This window comes from Myotis brandtii, unplaced genomic scaffold, assembly GCF_000412655.1.
Source record: "Myotis brandtii unplaced genomic scaffold, ASM41265v1 scaffold8, whole genome shotgun sequence".
Lineage (NCBI taxonomy): Eukaryota > Metazoa > Chordata > Mammalia > Chiroptera > Vespertilionidae > Myotis > Myotis brandtii.
This window is the reverse complement of record NW_005371219.1, coordinates 9973301-9990982: the sequence shown is the minus strand read 5'-3', so window position 1 is coordinate 9990982 and position 17682 is coordinate 9973301. Positions and strand designations below refer to the sequence as shown.

The following is a 17682-nucleotide window of genomic DNA, read 5'->3' as shown; positions in this document are numbered from 1 at the left end:
TGGAACCTCCACTTTGTCATGTATTAGCTATAAAATTACAGAGTTTATTAAAGATTCACTAAATGTAATTCACCTAGCCTTAAGTTATTTTGACCTATTTCCCCAGGGGTGGGGGGTTGGGGGGAACGCTTAGGAAGTCCTCTCTACTGTTCCTCTTACTTTTAAATCCTTTCATCAGATAGTTTGATCCAACACATGAGTCCTGAGATTTGTGGGGAGGGTTCATCTCTAATTGTGGGGTTTTCATCCTAATAATGAAAGATAAAACCAGCATTTTTACTTATGCATTCACTCATCTGTTCATTCAACAAATACGTATTGGCTGCCAATTATACTTCAAACATTGGGCCAGGCTGGCTATGAGGATAAGACCAAGACACTGATCTCAAAGAGTTACTTGCCTGTGGAGGGAGAGAGAGCTATGTACAATTTGATTTATGTTATTGACCTCTTTTAAGTGAATTAGTTCTATTATTATCTGCTAAGAGGGATCAAGCTTTCATTTTGTAGCATTTAACTTTACAGGTATTTTGGGTTTCTTCTGCATGTATTCACCTGTGGCTCAAAAAGATTATTTAATTAAGAGCAGTGTACATTCTGACTGTATTCGGATCTAGATGTTCAAGAGAGAATTTCATGTTCACCTATTACATTTGTTTTATTGACTAGAACAGAATATCAAGACAACACATTGTTAAGTCTAGCATGTCTGCAAGGAAAAAATTTTAATTTTTGTTATAAATTTTGATAATTTAGAAGTAGGCGGTTGGTTCCTTGAAATGGGACTACAGTATCATTTCTAACTAGATCTTCAGAAGTTCTTCAGAAATGTGAATTTCTGGGTAAGATCATAAACAAAAAGAACTCTAAGTTTTTTTTTTAACATTATATAAAACACTCTATGCTAAGATATCCTAGGTTTTACCTTTAACCATCCAAGTATCTCATAAGGATCACATCATGTCAGGTTATTATTTTATTTCAAAAGACTGCACTCCCAGAACAATAGGAATGATGGGGGGTGATGTCATGAAATGGAAAGAGCACTCTACTGGGGGGTGGTTGGGGGGACAGGTCATCAAGAGTCCTGGGCTTATTCCTGGTCCAGCCAGCTGAGTGACTTTAGCAAGAGGTGTAACCTCCCTGGGTCTGTTTCCACACCTGTAAAATGCAGCAGTTAAACTAGATGACCTCTAAGTCCATTTCTACAAATCAATGAATGTAGAAGCTTGTTGCTCATTTTAATAAGGCTGTATTAACTTTCAAAGGTCTTGCTGAAGCCTCAGCTGGTGGTGTTCCCTTCTAGCCACTTTGCCCAGCACATGTTTTGGTCAGGGCAGCAAAGGAAAACAGGGTGGCCTTGTCCTGTAGCTCTTGGCTCAGAGCTTTGGGAGGTATTGATGACTCAGCATGTGGCTCTCTCCCGGGAGGACCAGGGCTGCAGGTGTTCAGGTGAGCCTTGTTATGAGGGAGCTGCCAGCACTTTGGGGCGAGGCAGGAACTTGAAATGTGGACCATTTAAAACCACTCAGATTCCAAGACACTTTACTCAAGCTTAGGAGTGTCAACCGCCATCCTTTCATCAACTGCCACCTTGGATAATTGTGCTCCTCAAATTATCCTTGCATTTCAGTGTTGCATGGCATCCAACTTCCTATTCTGTGGTGTTGTGTATAGTTAGCTTGTTGTCTTCCAACTAAGGCTTTTATTGGTTGAGGGGTTAGGGATAAGAGTGAATGTGGATATTCTTCCTAGACCCAAGGGGTCTGCTCTTTCAGGTCACTAAAGAGAAAAGAGCAAAGAAAACAAGCAACACAACGCCTTTCCCAATTTGAGGGCAAGTGAAACTACCTACCCAAAAACATTGGTGTCAATACTAGAGTCACAGTCACTCTAGGTAGGTAGGGGTCTTGGAAATCCTGGAAAACATTCATAAAGATTAATACAACACTTATTTGTATGGAAAACTTTTGTTTTTAGGGGGTGATAAGTTGTGAAACTACAAAGCTGTATAATCTTTAAGCTATGAGATGTCGACATAATTGTTTTGAGATCAACCAATCAGACCACATTTCGTACTACCAGATTATAATGAGTGTTCATTAAGCATCATGATAACAACGCCCTCCTTGTTTGCTAACAAAGGGGCATTCTCTTCATGTATCACTGGTGACAGCTGATGTGGCGCAATTAAAGTCATCCACTCATTCCCTCTTTTTTCCTGATTTACTCCAAAGCTGTCATATGGTCAAAGAACATTTTTTCTCCTCTTTATTTTTTTTCTTCTCTTCTTTCTCCTTTATAATCTTCCTCTGGGCTGAATGAGATTTCTTCATTGAGAAAATGTCTCCTTATTGGGTGATGCTTAACTTTTCCAGGTCACTGGGACACCGTTTGGTGAACTGGAGTCAACACTGACCGAGTGGAATTCCAATAGCTGGAGACATCTGCCTGCCTCCCAAGATGACCAATATTTTCAGAGGAGTTGTTTACGTACCTTGCAGAGCTAGCCAATGGAGTTATCTCCCTTAAGTGTGCATGTAAACTTGGAAAACTATTCTACTTTTGGAACATATTCTAAATATCTGCCTTTATTGTCACCTATTTTATTTTATTTCTGTTTCTGATGACTGACTGATTCTCTGTGTTTTAGGCAAGTCATTTAACATTTGAATTAGCATTTACTTTTTTCTAAAGGATCATGGGCACAATTGAGGATCTTTAATTCATTCATTCAATATTTATGAAACCCAAATGATGCTGCATTTTGTGTTGCTAGAGTCACAGGGCAGCACAATATCTGCTGTTCTCTAGACATTTACAACCTAATTGAAAAGATAGATATTTATACATGACGATACATGATGATGCCAAAAAGACAATGTTATCTGCCATTTACAACCTAATTGAAAAGATAGATATTTATACATCTATAAATATCTAACAGCACATGACGACACATGATGATGCCAAAAAGACAATGTTATCTGTACAAGGATATTCACTGCAGCATTGTTTGTTATAACATCACGTTGGAAACCATCTAAATGTCTATTAATAAAAGTCTGGTTAAACACATTATGATGATTTATACAATGGAAATACTATGCAGCTATTTAAAAGAATGGGGTGGCTATACATGTACTAACATGGAAGAGTTCCAAAGAATAGCTTTAAGAGAAAAAAGCAAGTGTGGGTAATAGTGTGTACTATGCTACTGTTTGTGAAAAGAAAAAAAAATAGATGTATGCAAAGTCTTACATATATATTGAATGTCTTTGAACAGATACACAAGAACCTAAAAAAGGTGAATGTCTGTAAGGAAGAGATGGACGGCTAAATAATGGGGAAGAAGACTTACTTTGCCTTTAATATTCTCTAGTCTCCTTGGAATTTTGCACCAGGTACATATATCACAAATTTTTAAATAAAAAAGCAATATTTAAAATGTGCCTTAATCCTCTGGTTAGCTCTCCACAGTGAGTGCTGGTAAACATTAAATGAGAGAAAAACAGAATTTTTTCATAGAGGTCTGACACATGGAGTGAATGCTCTGCAAGAGGTTTTGAAATAGAACTTCCACTGGAAATTCTACTGTCTTGTACCTTTCAAGACAGTTCCAATCTGATGCTTCTGACACATGGAGCATATAACCTCATTGGGCTTGGGGTTATAGGTCACTGTTTCAACATGATTATTCAAAAGGATGTGAGACAGCATTGAGGGAGGGAATGTGGGGAACACAGGAAAGCAAATCAGAAGTACTGTGAGTAGAAGATTCTTCCTTCCCTGAGATCCCTTGCTGACTCTGTCACGCTCATGGGTGTCCTCTGTCATGTGGACACGTGGTTCCTGTCATAAGGTGGGTCATGTTTTCTTGGTTCCAAGTTCTTCCTGGTACATTCCCAGAGGGTATGGCAGTTAATCAGATCTCTGTTACCATGGATGATAGCACTTCGTAGACCAGTAGAATCTTAGACGTAGGAAGGACTCTGGAAATTATCCTCGGTAAACTCATCTTGCAGTCAGGCCATAGGGAAGAGTGACCCACCCATGGACACATCAGGCATCAGGTGCGAAGCTGGGACTACACCCTTAGTCTTCTAAGTCCAGTGTTCTTTTTATGACACTACATACAGTCACGGTCCCCTTGGATTTTCAGTAGGGGCAATGCTAACGACAGCTATTCCTCCAAAAATGAACACTCTGAGGGCAAAATCACCAAGTTGGGTTCAGTGTTCCCTAAGCCCAGGCTGCTGAGACAGATTTGGGGATGGGAACAGGGTGTTCCCTCCTCCTGCTGGAGAGAATGTGGGTGATCACACAGACCTCCCAGCGAACAGGTAGGATCAGTCATCTTCAGGATGCCTGACCCCATCCCCCACCATAGATCAAGTCCAACCGAGATGTTCCGGTATCACAAATTCCACCCAAAAATGTATCTTCTATCAATTTTTTTATCAGTGATGGGTTCTAAAACGCCCCCTACAGTCTTAGATCTGGAAACCATACTTTAGGACTAAAGCAGTAAGGAAGATAGACAACTCCTGCCTCTTTTCCGATATATATATATATATATATATATATATATATATATATATATATATATATATATATATATATATATATATATATATATAAATGCCAAATGACCTCCCAAGTTCAATACCACTTCTCTTTTTTCTGTCTGTGAGTCCCCTGTCTCTGTGGGATCGAGTTAAGTCTCTGGGCATCAGAGCTCACTGGCTCAGGTTGGCAAATGAGGTCATCACTCCTAGACGCTGACCTCTAACCCTGCCGAAGTCCCAACTCTGTCGCTCTGACACCTTTGACTTTCCATTTACTAAAATGAATTTACTTTTTATAATGACTTCAGAAAATGGACTCTGGACTTGGAGTTTACGAGAACAAGAACCAGCTTATCTTTGTCCTGCCATGAATCACTGCCTCTTCCCACCCATTTCCACAGACACCTGAGCTAATTTAGTCTCATCTAATTCCTCCTGCTGTTTTCAGTGGGACTTCCGCCACCTAGGCAGCATGACTCAAAATGGATCATCCTTCTCGTCCAACTGCTTGACGAATTAAGGTATTTGTTTGGAGCTGACTGTTTACAGTGAAAACCACCAACCATCTTGTTTTTTCATGTTTTGATATCCCGGAAACGGAGCAGCAGGGAGAGGGCCTCTCCATTCCTACTGAGGAGAGACTTTTCTGGATTATTGTTTGGCTTTCATTGAAAGCTTTGAAAGTTCTTCGGTCTGTCTGGTGTCCCAGGTCTTGATGGATAAAAACATGTCAGTACCTAAGCTAATCTTCATTCTTTATTTCCAGACACAGCTCAGGGGTCCTGCTTGTCTGTCTTTGGAAATGACTCAACTAACAGATGGGGGAGTAAGACGGACCCACTAAGTTAATTATGCCACATCTTCAGGCTTTGTCCTTCCATTGATTGAATCGATGTTTAATTAACAATTCAAAACTGCACTTCCTTGCAGATGAGTTTGTGTTTCATGAGATCATAAAATTAAAGAAGTCGGCCAAGCTCAAGTCCTTGTCCCTGGCCCAACCCTGATGACTTTCATTTCCAACTCTTTCTCTCTAGACGTCCCTATAGACAAGGTATCCCAGAAGGGACAGCGAGTCCTCACTGCTGCACCTGCCACATTTGGAGTACTTTCCTTGTTGGCCCATTCCCATAACTATTTTCACTATCCTCTCGCTCTACCATTGTTTTTTCTACATTTTTATTTCCCAGATATGAGCAGATCATTGAGCTGCCATCAGTATTTACATTATAGTTCTGTTTTAGGTAATGGTCATTTTATGAATAGACACAAATAGTCACCAAGGATCTCCCTGGCTTCTTTCCTTCTCAATTTTCACTATTCTCTCTTTATCTATCTCTATCTCTATCTCTATCTCTATCTCTATCTCTATCTCTATCTCTATCTCTATCTATCTTTTTCTCTTTCTCTCCCCCCCCCCTTCCCCTGAATCAGAAAGAAGGTGGGGGGAAGGGGACTATTTTTGTTCTGATCCTAAACCAGTCTTCAGTTCTGGTTCATTCTTCTCCCTGCCAAATGCTTTATCAATACCAATTCATATAACACCCAACAACAGTATGCTCATCCCTGTTTTACCATGGAGGTGGTCTGGCTCTTAATACTGTGCTCATCTGCCTCTCACCACCTATATGCTGCCTAATCACTTCAAAACACCCTTATATTAAAAAATAATTTATCTGATGTAATTTGGATCCGTGAATATTAACTCCCTTTAATAAGCTGACATAGAGATCAAAACATAGCACAGAAATGTTATACCTACTAAAACCATATATGTTATTTTGATGAAGACTTATCCATTCAGAATACTGGCTTCTGATCCACCAGAAAGGGTTTCATAAAAGTTCAGTCCTAAAACCCAGTACTTGGCTCATTCGTTGAGCCCCTCTTTCAGAGTCATTTCAGTTCTATTTACTCTTCCTTTCTACACAATTCAAATAGGGCCAGGGATCTTCTTTCCAGTCACCAGAAGACTAGAAACAACAAATCAAAAGGCAGAGCCAGAGGAAAAGTTGCTAGAAACCTTCATCTGAGAGTGGATAGAAGAGGTAGCTGGTACCTGGACAAAAGGAAGAAGAGCTTTACAAGGTACATGTATAAGAGCAGTTAGCTTCCCTGTTACAACCTGTCCACAGCTTCCCCGACATTAAGAAACACAGTAACTTGCTCATCATCATGTCACTCAGTCACCAAGACAAGGACAGACCATGATCAACTGTAACAAGATGAAGAGGTTCACAACTTTTTCATGGAATTCCTATAAATAATGGTTAAAGTTGTATTGCCTGAAGGATATCAGTAACACCAAGATAGCAAAAATGACTCATTCCCCAAGATTTCTAGATGGCCAAGTTTTACTTTGTGTATTGACATACAAGTTATCCCAGAGATAAGTCACACTGTCACTATTAAACTAGTTTCTGCTAATCATAATTGTATATCATCCAGGGACAAGTTCTCAGATTATGACACACTAATAGCTTCAACTGCATGAATCTCTAGCGCAAGTATGACTATTTTAGGAGACCCTGAATTTCTGCTAGTACAGGTTTCATGACTGATTCTGGCAAGAGCAGGAGCCAGCCCAGGACTGTGGTTATTTTGCATACACCACTACTCTCTTTTTGGAGGACTTGGACTGTGTACAACGATCCCTCCCTTTTTGCATAATGATACTTTACTTCCTGGGTCATAAAAATATTATTTTACTAAAGAGGAAGAAGCTGGATTTGTGGCATATTTTTGTGCAATGATTTAACTTAATTTCCCATGTTCAAAATGAACCTGTTGGCTATGAGCTGACCAAATGGAATAATATATATCAAAATCAACAGGATCTTTTTATTCACTCTTTCGATCTACACACAGTCAAAAGTCCAACATAATCACCACCCCTAGTTTTTGGTTAAAGAACATTTTAAAACTTCTTATTATGGAAATTTTCAAACATCCACAAAATAGTATAATGAACCTCCATGTACCCATCATTCAGCTTCATCTATTATGAATCTTCTTGTCCATCTTAAATAGCCCACCTTAGTGTGCCCACGCTAAACTCTTATTGTAATTTTCCAGCAGGCTGACAGTATTCAGGGCTGGCCTCCAGCAGAGCAGAGCAGCTAGGCATCCAACGATAAGGTGTGATTGGAAGGATGTTAAAAGCTGTTTACCCCACAGATGATGAATGCCATCATTTGTGATTCATTCTTGGTACTAACCATTTCTCTCTCTCTCTCTCTCTCTCTCTCTCTCTTAAAATGCTCTTCTGCCCAGCCAGTGTGGCTCAGTGGTTGAGTGTTGACCTATGAACCAGGAAGTCATGGTGGTTCGATTCCTAGTCAGGGCACATGCCCGGGTTGCAGGCTTTATCCCCAGTAGGGGGCATGCAGGAGGCAGCAGATCAATGATTCTCTATCATTGATGTTTATCTCTCTCTCTACCCCCTCTCTACCTGCCTCTCTGAAATCAATAAAAATATAATTTAAAAATAAAATTAAAAATGCTCTTCTGATGGGAAATTCATAAAATCTTGTCAGTAGTTGGTATTTATCAGAGTAAGTTGGTTTTTATCAAATGATTGCTTCTAGAACAGAGACGTGGGAGGGAGACCAACATCCCTGTAGCCTGGGGATGGGCAGAGGCTGAAACAGGGGGAAGGAATAGAACAGGGGAGGTAAGAGAGACAAATTACAATGCTGGCCACGTTTAGCCTTAGGAGTATTACCTTTAAGAGGCTGCCTTGGAAAAAAATTATAATTGAAACATTTTTATTACCAATATTCAGGATTTGGGAGTGGTAGAAAGGATAAGGTAGAGAGTCCTTTTTATCATTAAAAAAATAATTTAAATCCATACTTTTTAGTTAAGATGATATTCAAAAGTTTTGAGCTGCCTCTATTTTAAGCAGCTGTGACACCTTAGGAAGAATCATTTTAGTGGTCTTTGTCACATAGTCTGTGAGAAGGGATTAGTTAGTAGGACTCTTTTTGCTGTTGTTGCTTGACAAATATGGTCCCTCTCCACAGGTTTCAGGACATCTGAGCAGCAGGAAGTGAATACTTTTTCAGAACTTCCAAAGAGGAAAGAGACTGAGTACTTGGCTGTTATTCTTTGAGATTCAATATTAGAACATCTCTGATGGATTGGTGTAGGCCTGACTGAGGTTAGCTGGTAAAAAAGGAGCCTAGAATTCTGTCTATGCCCACCCCACCCTTGGCCATAAAAACTCACCATGAGTGAGGAGGAGTCTGAACCAGTGACCCAGACTTGGCTCTGTCTCACTTGAGGGAAAGTGGGTCTGGATAGAACCTGTAGCTGACAGTAGAACTCCAGGGGGAGTTCTCAAATGGGGGTGAGTTTGCACAAGAGTCTCCTGGGGAGCTTAGGTAGGGTGCAGACTCCTGGGGCTCACCCCAGTCGTGGTTGGAAGATTTGGGGTGAGACACAGGAATCCTCGGATGATTCTAGCCAGAAAGTAGCCTGAGGGCCTTATTTTAAAAACTGCAGCATGGCCCGGTGAGTCCCCATGAAGAAAATGCAAGTTAGGACTTCATAAGATCATGTTCACTTCCACTCATGAGACACCTCACAGCAGCGAGCAAGAAACTCACTCGTTCTGGTTCCACAGAAACTCCCCATGAACTTGGGTGATGTAATGCTGTCTCGATGGGCGACGCTGTCACATTGGTTCCTGCTCTGCACACTCCTTGGCTGACACCCCGCGGGCGCGACACTGTGACTTTGATGGGCTTCACTCACCACACTCCCCTGGTGATACGCTCACCGTCAGGACACCTTCCTGGGGGTCTGAGCTGCACAAAGGGAAGTCATCATCATTTCTTTTTCAGTGCAGGAAAATATAAAATATTTTTTTAAACATGTTGCTCCTCAATCAAAGTGTACAGAGTGGAATCATCTCTACCGTATGATATCTACAGTGTACTGCCATTGACGGCCTTGCACAAAGCTGGGGGAGGAACACAGCCCACACCCTGACTCTCTCTCTCCTGCTCAGCCAGGCCCTTCTGAGGCCTGAACTACTGGGCACAGACATGGAAAACACTGGCTATCCACTTCTGATACTGTGTCACCAATCATCTCTGCTGAGAATTCCCTGAGCACCCCCCACGTGCATCCCCTGGGAAGGAAAAGCCATGACTCTCATCAAGGAGCATCCACACCAGGCAGAGAGCAAGGCTGAAGGAAAGCTAGGGTGCTCCTCCAGGCCCCCTGGACTTCTCCTTCTGAGCAGTTTCCCAGAGAACAGTTGTTTGTCATTATTTTCCCACTAGACAGTAGACTTTAGAAATGGTGGGAAAGAAAGTGACAGAAAGATTCGGGGGCCAGAGTGCTGAGGGCTTTGAGTCCGACAGCGTTTGGGATTTATCCTGCAGACAACAAACTCGCTGAAAGTTTCTGAGGATGAACACGCAATGGCGGTGAGGCTGGTGGGTGGAGGAAGGAAGGTCTGCAGACGGAGTGGCCAGCGGGCGGCTGCTCCAGGAGGAGAGCCCTGACCTGGAACTCCTGCCTGTCCCTCCCCAGGAACGTTGTCTGCGTTGTGAGCCACACAGGTGGGTTGCAGCCACTTGTGCATTGGAAGGGGTAACGTAGTAGAGCTGTTTGGAGACTCCAAAGAAGGTTGCACACACACATGGACAGCAATGTTTGTATCCACACATGCGTTCCTCTGCACGGCCATCTGGAGTTAAGGAAGCCATCACCTGGCAGGGCCTTCCTGCCCCAGGAACTCTCTCAGGACTTCATGGTACCAGCTAGTTCCTGAAAGAGCTACTTTTCTAAACACACGCCCCAGTGCCCAGTTAAAGAGTGCACACTTCAGTTCGGTGGGATATTTGCTCGCTTTGGCTACATTGATGATTATTATGGCTATTATAAATACTGGGTCTCACAATAGCCACATTAACAAACAGGTGTCTGGGACTGCCACACTGATAGCAATAACATGACCTATCACATGGGCTATTCAGGTAACTAGGAAAAACTTCTTCATTATTGATTATTTTACTTTCCCCCCTTAGTCCCGCCTTCACTGTGTGGGTGGAAGTCACCACGTGAAGGCTCAGCCTGAAGGCCAAGTGGAGCTATTTCAAACAGCGAATACTCAGTGGCATTGTGGTCCCAGCAGCCCTGGGAAGTGATGCCCAGCGCCTCCCCCGAGACCAGTGCTGTCCAATGGAAATATGAGCAAGCCACACATTGTCACCTCAAGTTCTCTAGTGGCCACATTTAAAAAAAGTGAAACAGGTGAAGTAATTCTAATATTTTATTTAACCTAATATATCCAAAATACGATTTTACCATATGATCAATATAAAAATGATTAAAACTAGTGGAAATTCTTTTGTTGCTGTTGTTCCAAGTCTTAGAAACCTGGTATATATTGTACACAGACAGCACATTTCTCTTTGAAGCAGCCACTTTGCAAGTGTTAGTGGACAGCGCAGGGCGAGCCCCCTGGGAAGAGGCTGGCGTGCCACTGGGCTGGGAACACTGCAGGCCAGCCGCGCTTCTGGCACCAACCAGAGGGATTTAGCACGGGGCAGGAATAAGGGGAAATGCCCCAACACTCGCCCCTCCTGGTGCCAACCGAGCAGAAGAAACTGTCTTTGAGTAGAGAAGAGTCAACAAAGAAAAAAGTGTTGTGGCAGAGGGAGGCGAGAAGAGGGGGAAAGGCCCTTTACGGGCTCAGAGATTTGGAGGCTCTAAGTCATCTAGTGGGACTCTGGGCTGTCAGGGAGGCGGGTGGCAGGCCCAGGCAGAAGGAGGAGAGGAAGAGGAAACAGGCGGGGAGGGATTACCGCTCAGAGGCCTCCTTAGAGGTGATCCTGTCTACCAGGGGCTCACGGAGCTCGCCAAGGAAGGAAGGAGCCAGCCACAGGGATGAAAGGAATGCCCTGAACAACCCCAGGGGTTTCCTTCAACACAAAGGTGCAGGTGAAGCCAGGCAACCAGTGGCCAAATCACCCAGGGCCCTGTCCCAGCGACCAGGTCCTGAGGGGCTGGGGGTCCTAGCCTCCCCTCCAGCTTTCATAAATAAAATTCAAAATAGCACACTCTACAACCATCCCAGTGATGTCAGCTGATTCTAGGTGATTAACTGAGACAGGTGTGTAGCAGAGAGTGCTGCCGGATTCCCCCGTCTGTATCACTGAATGAATCAGCTCCGAGACTCTGAGTAATGCAGGGCAGGGCCGCCCGTTCAGGCTGCCATTTCCTAAAGAGAACTGGGATCTTTCCCAGATGTCCCAGGTTCAGCCAGGGGTGTGCGGGCAGGTACTAGTAAAAGTGCTGCATCACGCACCACAACCACAGATTTGCTTCCGCCGCTCGGAGGAATTTCCCTGCCAAAGGCCACGAGTGTGAAGTGAGGCTTTAGAATCAGGCCTTAGCAACGAAAGTAGACACAAGACATTGACCTTGGGGACAGAGGCTTTGGGTCAAACGCCAGCCATAAGGTGTCAGGAGGACACGCAGTGCGGGCCAGGACTCCTTCGGTCCCCCCAGTACCAGTGGGACCACGAGCACGTTGGACAGCTGGTACATGTAGAAGCTTCTGTCCTCAGGCCGGTTTCTATAGAAATCACACATCCCTAGGCTGCTTGAGGGCCCGAGGGAGACTGACTCCACAACCCTGCAGTGCTGGGGGTCCAACCCGAGGCCACCCGGGCGGTGGTAGCTGTGTACCCACCAGGCCAGATTGCTTAGAGGCCACACATCTGGCAAACAAACAGGAGGGAAATGCGTTCGCCCTGGGCCTGTCCCACCCTCCTCTCTCCCACAGAGGAAGCAGCCCACTCCCAGAGTTCAAAGCCTCCCGACTGCTCCAGAAGCTGGGACAACATGTGCCCGCTTCGTGGGCTCCCTGCTCCAATTCCAAGAGGCTGCATGCGGGGGGCAGGCCCCTCCTGAGCTGTGGAGAGAGATGAAGTCCACACCTGACAGCAGAGAGGCAGCCGGAGGGAGGCTTGCTCCCGGGAGCCCGGCCGGGCCGACAATTATTTCTTATGACATGGTGTACATCATGCTGCTGGTTTCATTTCTGGTTATTACCTTCTATTAAAAAGCATCTTGAGTAAGATGATTATGGGGGCATCTCATTCCCGCCTCAGGAATCTACTCCCAAATTTTTAGTGAACTGTTGTTTTCCCTGGACACAGTATTATTTTTGTCCTTGTTATGGTTGTGATTATGTTAACTGCTAGTTGACAAGTAGCTCTTTTTATTAGCCATGGCTCACAACCCCTTTGCTCTGAGGTAAGCAGTATGGGGTGATGCCCATACAGGGCACAGAGAGGTCAAGCACCTCCGGGAGGTGTCTCCTGGCAAGGGCTCACCTCCTAGAATAGGGTGCTAGCATTTCGCCAGGGGCCAGGCATGCCAGAGGCATTCCTCACTTCCCCTTCCCCAACCACCTTGCCAGGACCAGTCCTGGGGACTGCGAGCAAATGAAGAAGAACAACGTGCCCAGAGTGGAGTCAGCTCCCCCTCTGGGACCAGCCCTGTTCCCGTGCACTGGCCCGAGGGGTGTATGGGTCCCTGTGCTCTTGGTTTGAGTGACCTGCCTAGTAGGGACAGTCTAGTGGCAGACATGATGGTCTGGACTGATTGCAACCCAAAATGAAGAGTCAGAGCTTAGAAGTACAAATGGGCCCGAGTCTGTACTTGGACTAAACGCTGTGAGCCGTTGCCACGTGGCTCTCCCACCAGTGCTCACTCAACATGCCTGTCAGCATGTATTCTCTTTGTTCTTAACCCCAAACTTAGCATCTGCTGAATTCTGTCAGTGGCATCTCTCAGTCACCCAAGAGGGAAAAAAAATTATTTTTAATTACAAAATTACATGCTTATGGCAAAACAAAATGCAGAAGCTTATAAAGTAACAAATAAAAATGTGCTCCCCCAACTGCCACTCTCCATCTTACTCCTCAGAAGTAACAGCGTTAACAGGCTGGTGGTAGCATTCTAGACTTTTTTCCTCTGCAACCAAGACCTATTTTCATTTGTCCTGATTATTATCTTTGACCCGACCCTTGCCTTCCTTCTAATCTCCAATTAGTCATCAGCTCCCACTAATTTTTCCTTTATGTTTTTCACATCTGTCCAATATTTCCATCCAAATTCCCATTGCCTTATACTTAAAATATCAGTGTTCCATAGTGAATGAGCAAGGGCTTTAAAACTGAATAACTTACCTTCTTTCTCTATCTGCTCAAAGAAGTTAATAATACCTAGCTTTTTAAAAAAAATTCTTTATTGTTTAAAGTATTACATACAGTATTACATATGTCTCCTTTTCCCCCTATTGACCTCTCCCTGGTCACCCTTATCCCCCAGCACATGCCCTTACCCCAACTAGTGTCTGTGTCCATTGGTGATGCTTATATGTATAATACCTAGCTTTTGAGGTTGATGAAAATGAGTAAAGTTGTCAAGTTATTTCATGTATTAACACCATGGTTAGATTAATCTCTTTAAAACACTCCTTCCATTTTGATAGTCTCTTGCTCAAAACCTTTAAAAGGCTCCTCATTGTTTATAGTACAGGAGGCAAATAGTCTTTAACTCACACATCAACTCCGGTTGATTGCTAGTGTCTGCTTGAGAGGTTGCCCCTGGGCCTGGTGGGAGACAGTGTGGGGTTAGATTAGCAATGTCTGCTAAGGGAGCCAAGGTGGCAGTGTCTGCATCCCTGATCTACAGAATCAAGTCACGTATTACTTCATGTCCTCTAGCCCCTACAGGACTCCCTCCTTACAGGTGTCTTTCTCTCCCTCTGGCCCAGTCTCCTGATCTGCCGCACACACCAGGTATTGGCACAGTTGGCTCACTTTCTCACCCCGCGCTCAAATGTTCTCTCTTCAGAGAGGCCAAGCACTCCTATCACATTGCCATCTGTTTTCTTCATAGCACGTCATGTCATCTCTGTCTGGTGTGGTCCTTATTTGTTTCCTTGTTTATTGTCTGTCTCCCTCACAGGAATCTGAGCATCTGAAGACAGGGACTGTCTCTTCTTCACCTGTGTGTCCCAAGAGCCTAGACCGCGGCCTGGCACCCACAGGGCTCAGCACTGTGTGCCATCGAGAGCAGAGGCTCCTTTGATGACTGAATCCTGCCTTCCCAAGCAGACTGGGACTTGAGGCCAAGGATTGGGTCTGATTTTTTGGTATCTGCCATATATAGCCCAGCCTAACATATAGAAGGATTCAGTATTCCCAGTAAAACCTGGATTGGCTGATTTCTATGGTCTTCAAAGGGGGGTCTTACTAAGACATTTGGGCCCATGAGTTGCATCAGATTCTGTCCTCAAAGGCTGTAGGTCCCACCTATGTCCAATCTGCATTATTTTAGGCCACTTGTCTGCACTCCTGTTGGCGATTTCTCTCCGGACCGTCTCCTCAGTAGTTTTCACAAAACCACATGTTGCAGAGTTTCCGGTTTCCCAGAGATACCTGATGACGTGCTAGTTACCTGTGCCCTTTACGTCTTGACTATAATGCTTTTCCATTTTCTGTCTTAGCATTATGTGTCAGCACGAAGGAAAGTACAGAGAGGGCTTAGAATGTTAAAATCCATCGCTGGGAGAAATACCATGGCCCTCAGAAAAGCCCTCAGGACAGAAATGATGGGGAAGTTGGAGCACTCGATCTCTTTTGCCAGTGTGTCCCTGTGCCTAAATATATTTCCCTTGGTCATTTTCTACTCCTAGACACGTTGTTTTAATTGAAGTTTGTTTTTCTTAAGTTTATTTATGTCTGAGATCACATAACACCAACACTGAAGAACACATTATGAAGGAAAAATGTTTTCACATTCTGCTACCCCCAACAACTGTTTTCTTTTCTCATGCTTCCTTCCAATCTTCCTTCATATGCAGATTCTTTCAAATAGTTATAATCAGGCTCCTTTGAGAAAGATGAACATTTGACTGCTAAGGCCAGTAATAATACATGTAAGAAAGCACCAAATATTCATAGTTTTTATAATAAGAGGCTTATTTCCCCCCAAATGCCTAGGTTTTAAATTGCTGAGGTATAAAATATTAAGGAAGAAAAGAATGAAAAGGTGTGGTGAAGGACACCCATGCTTTTGCAGGAAGATGTTTTATCTGCTCCATTTTAGACAGGTTCCAAAGGATTGCTAAAGATAAGACACTTCACTCTGCCTAACTCCCAGAGGAGTGGCTTCCATGGGCTTCGCATGTAATCAGTCCTCATTGTTTGCAGATTCTGTTTTTGCAGATTCATGTACTTGCTACAATTTATCTGTAATCCCACAGTCAATGCCCATGGCACTTGTGCAGTCGTTTGTGGACACGCACATGTGCAGAGCAGGGAAAGTGAGAGTCATCCAATGCGCACACCCGCAGCTGAGGTTGAACGAGGCAACGCTCTGCAGCTCTCGCACTGAAAACAAGTGACTGTCGCAGGCTATTTAATTCCATGCGATCTGCCTCTTTGTACTTCTTAGTGATTCCACTGTCTGAAATGGCCCCAGGCACACTGCTGAAGTGCTATCTGGTGCTCCTAAGTGCAAGAGGACTGTGACGGCTCACAGAAAACATACACGTGTTAGATAAGATTTGTTTGGGCATAAATGACAGTGTTGTTGGCCGTGAGTTCAATGTTAACGAACCAACAATATATATTAAATGAGGTGTCTTGAAACAGAAACACACATAACACCAAGTTATGTGTTGACCCGTTGGTGAAAATGCTGTGACCAGAGGCTCACAGGGACCTACCTCAGTGTTTGCCCCGGGGACCATGGTCCCGTATTTGAGAATTCGGTGCTCCCAGGGACTTTATGGGACATACCACCACAAATAGCGAGAATTGGCTGTATAAACTGTGCATGCATGTGCATTTTTTGAGAGGGAGAGGACCATGACTTCTATCACATTTTCAAGGGGCATTGAGAAAGGTTCTATCATTGCTTCAGACCTTCCATTATAAGAAACAGAGTGGAACAGACTACAGATCTCAGGAGAGGGAGGGAACTGGATAAAAGAAGGTGAAGAGATTAGCCAAAAAGCATATATGCATAATGCATGGACATAGACAACAGTGTGGTGAAGGCCAGGAGCAGAGGAGATGGTTGGGAGCTGGGTGAAGGTGGGCAAAGGGGGATACATGGGGGACATCTGTAATGGTGTCAACAATTTTAAAAATAAACAAAGAAAAGAAAAATAGGGGGCTTTGCCTTCCTTTCTCCATATCTTGGAGCCCCGGAGGCTTGCTGGGGACAGGACTTCTATAATGACAATTACGTCTGGAAGGCTGTGGGCCAAGGCCATTTTTGCCAGCTATAAGTGGAGTCTCTGGAAGCAGAGGTAACACACAGCTCTTCTTAAAATTGAAGGTGTTTGTGCTCAAGATGAAACTAAATTCTCTTTGGGCAAGAGATGTGCTTATGTGTACAAAGCAAAGAACAACACAGTGACTCCTGGTGGCAAACCAGACAAAACCAGAGTCGCCTGGGGAAGGTAACTCTTGCTCATGGAAACAGTGACAAGGTTCGTGCTAAATTGCAAAGCAACCTTCTTGCTAAGGCCAGTGGGCACAGCACCCGTGTAATGCTTACCCCTCATGGATTTAAACTTATTGGAAAGTAAATAAATAACATGGATTTGTTCTCTTGAAGAAAGAAAAACAATGCTGGTCCTCATGAGAAACCATGGGAGTGGCACAATGACTGGACAGATCAGCCCCAAGACCACACGGCTGCCATCTTGACCTGTGCTCCTTCCCAGGCCATGCAAAACAAGGGCTTCCCAGGCCAAGCAAAGCCTGCTGTGCTCCACAGACTGAAATTCAGAGGGCACTCAAGCAGCTTGGAGGAACGGTATGTGTCAGAACCCTAAGGAAACCGAGCACTCCCATCACCCCTCCTGTCTTTGGGAAGAGATATCCTTTCAGTAAAGAAAAGCCAATGTGTAAAACTTAGCATGTAATAACAGCTGCTGTTCACGGAATGCTTATTAGGAGCTAGTGTTCTCTCACATAACTCTTACAACCACTGCAGGAGGGAGGGAATAACTAGCCCTATTTACCAGATGAGGAAACTGAGACTTGCTCAGGAAAGCTGGTGGTGG

General features: G+C 44.1%; 1 pseudogene; it reads left to right on the top strand.

The window, feature by feature from the left end:
- Positions 1 to 16846: 16846 nt before the first annotated feature.
- On the top strand, positions 16847 to 17202 carry LOC106724323 (annotated as a pseudogene).
- The last annotated feature ends 480 nt before the right edge of the window (positions 17203 to 17682 follow it).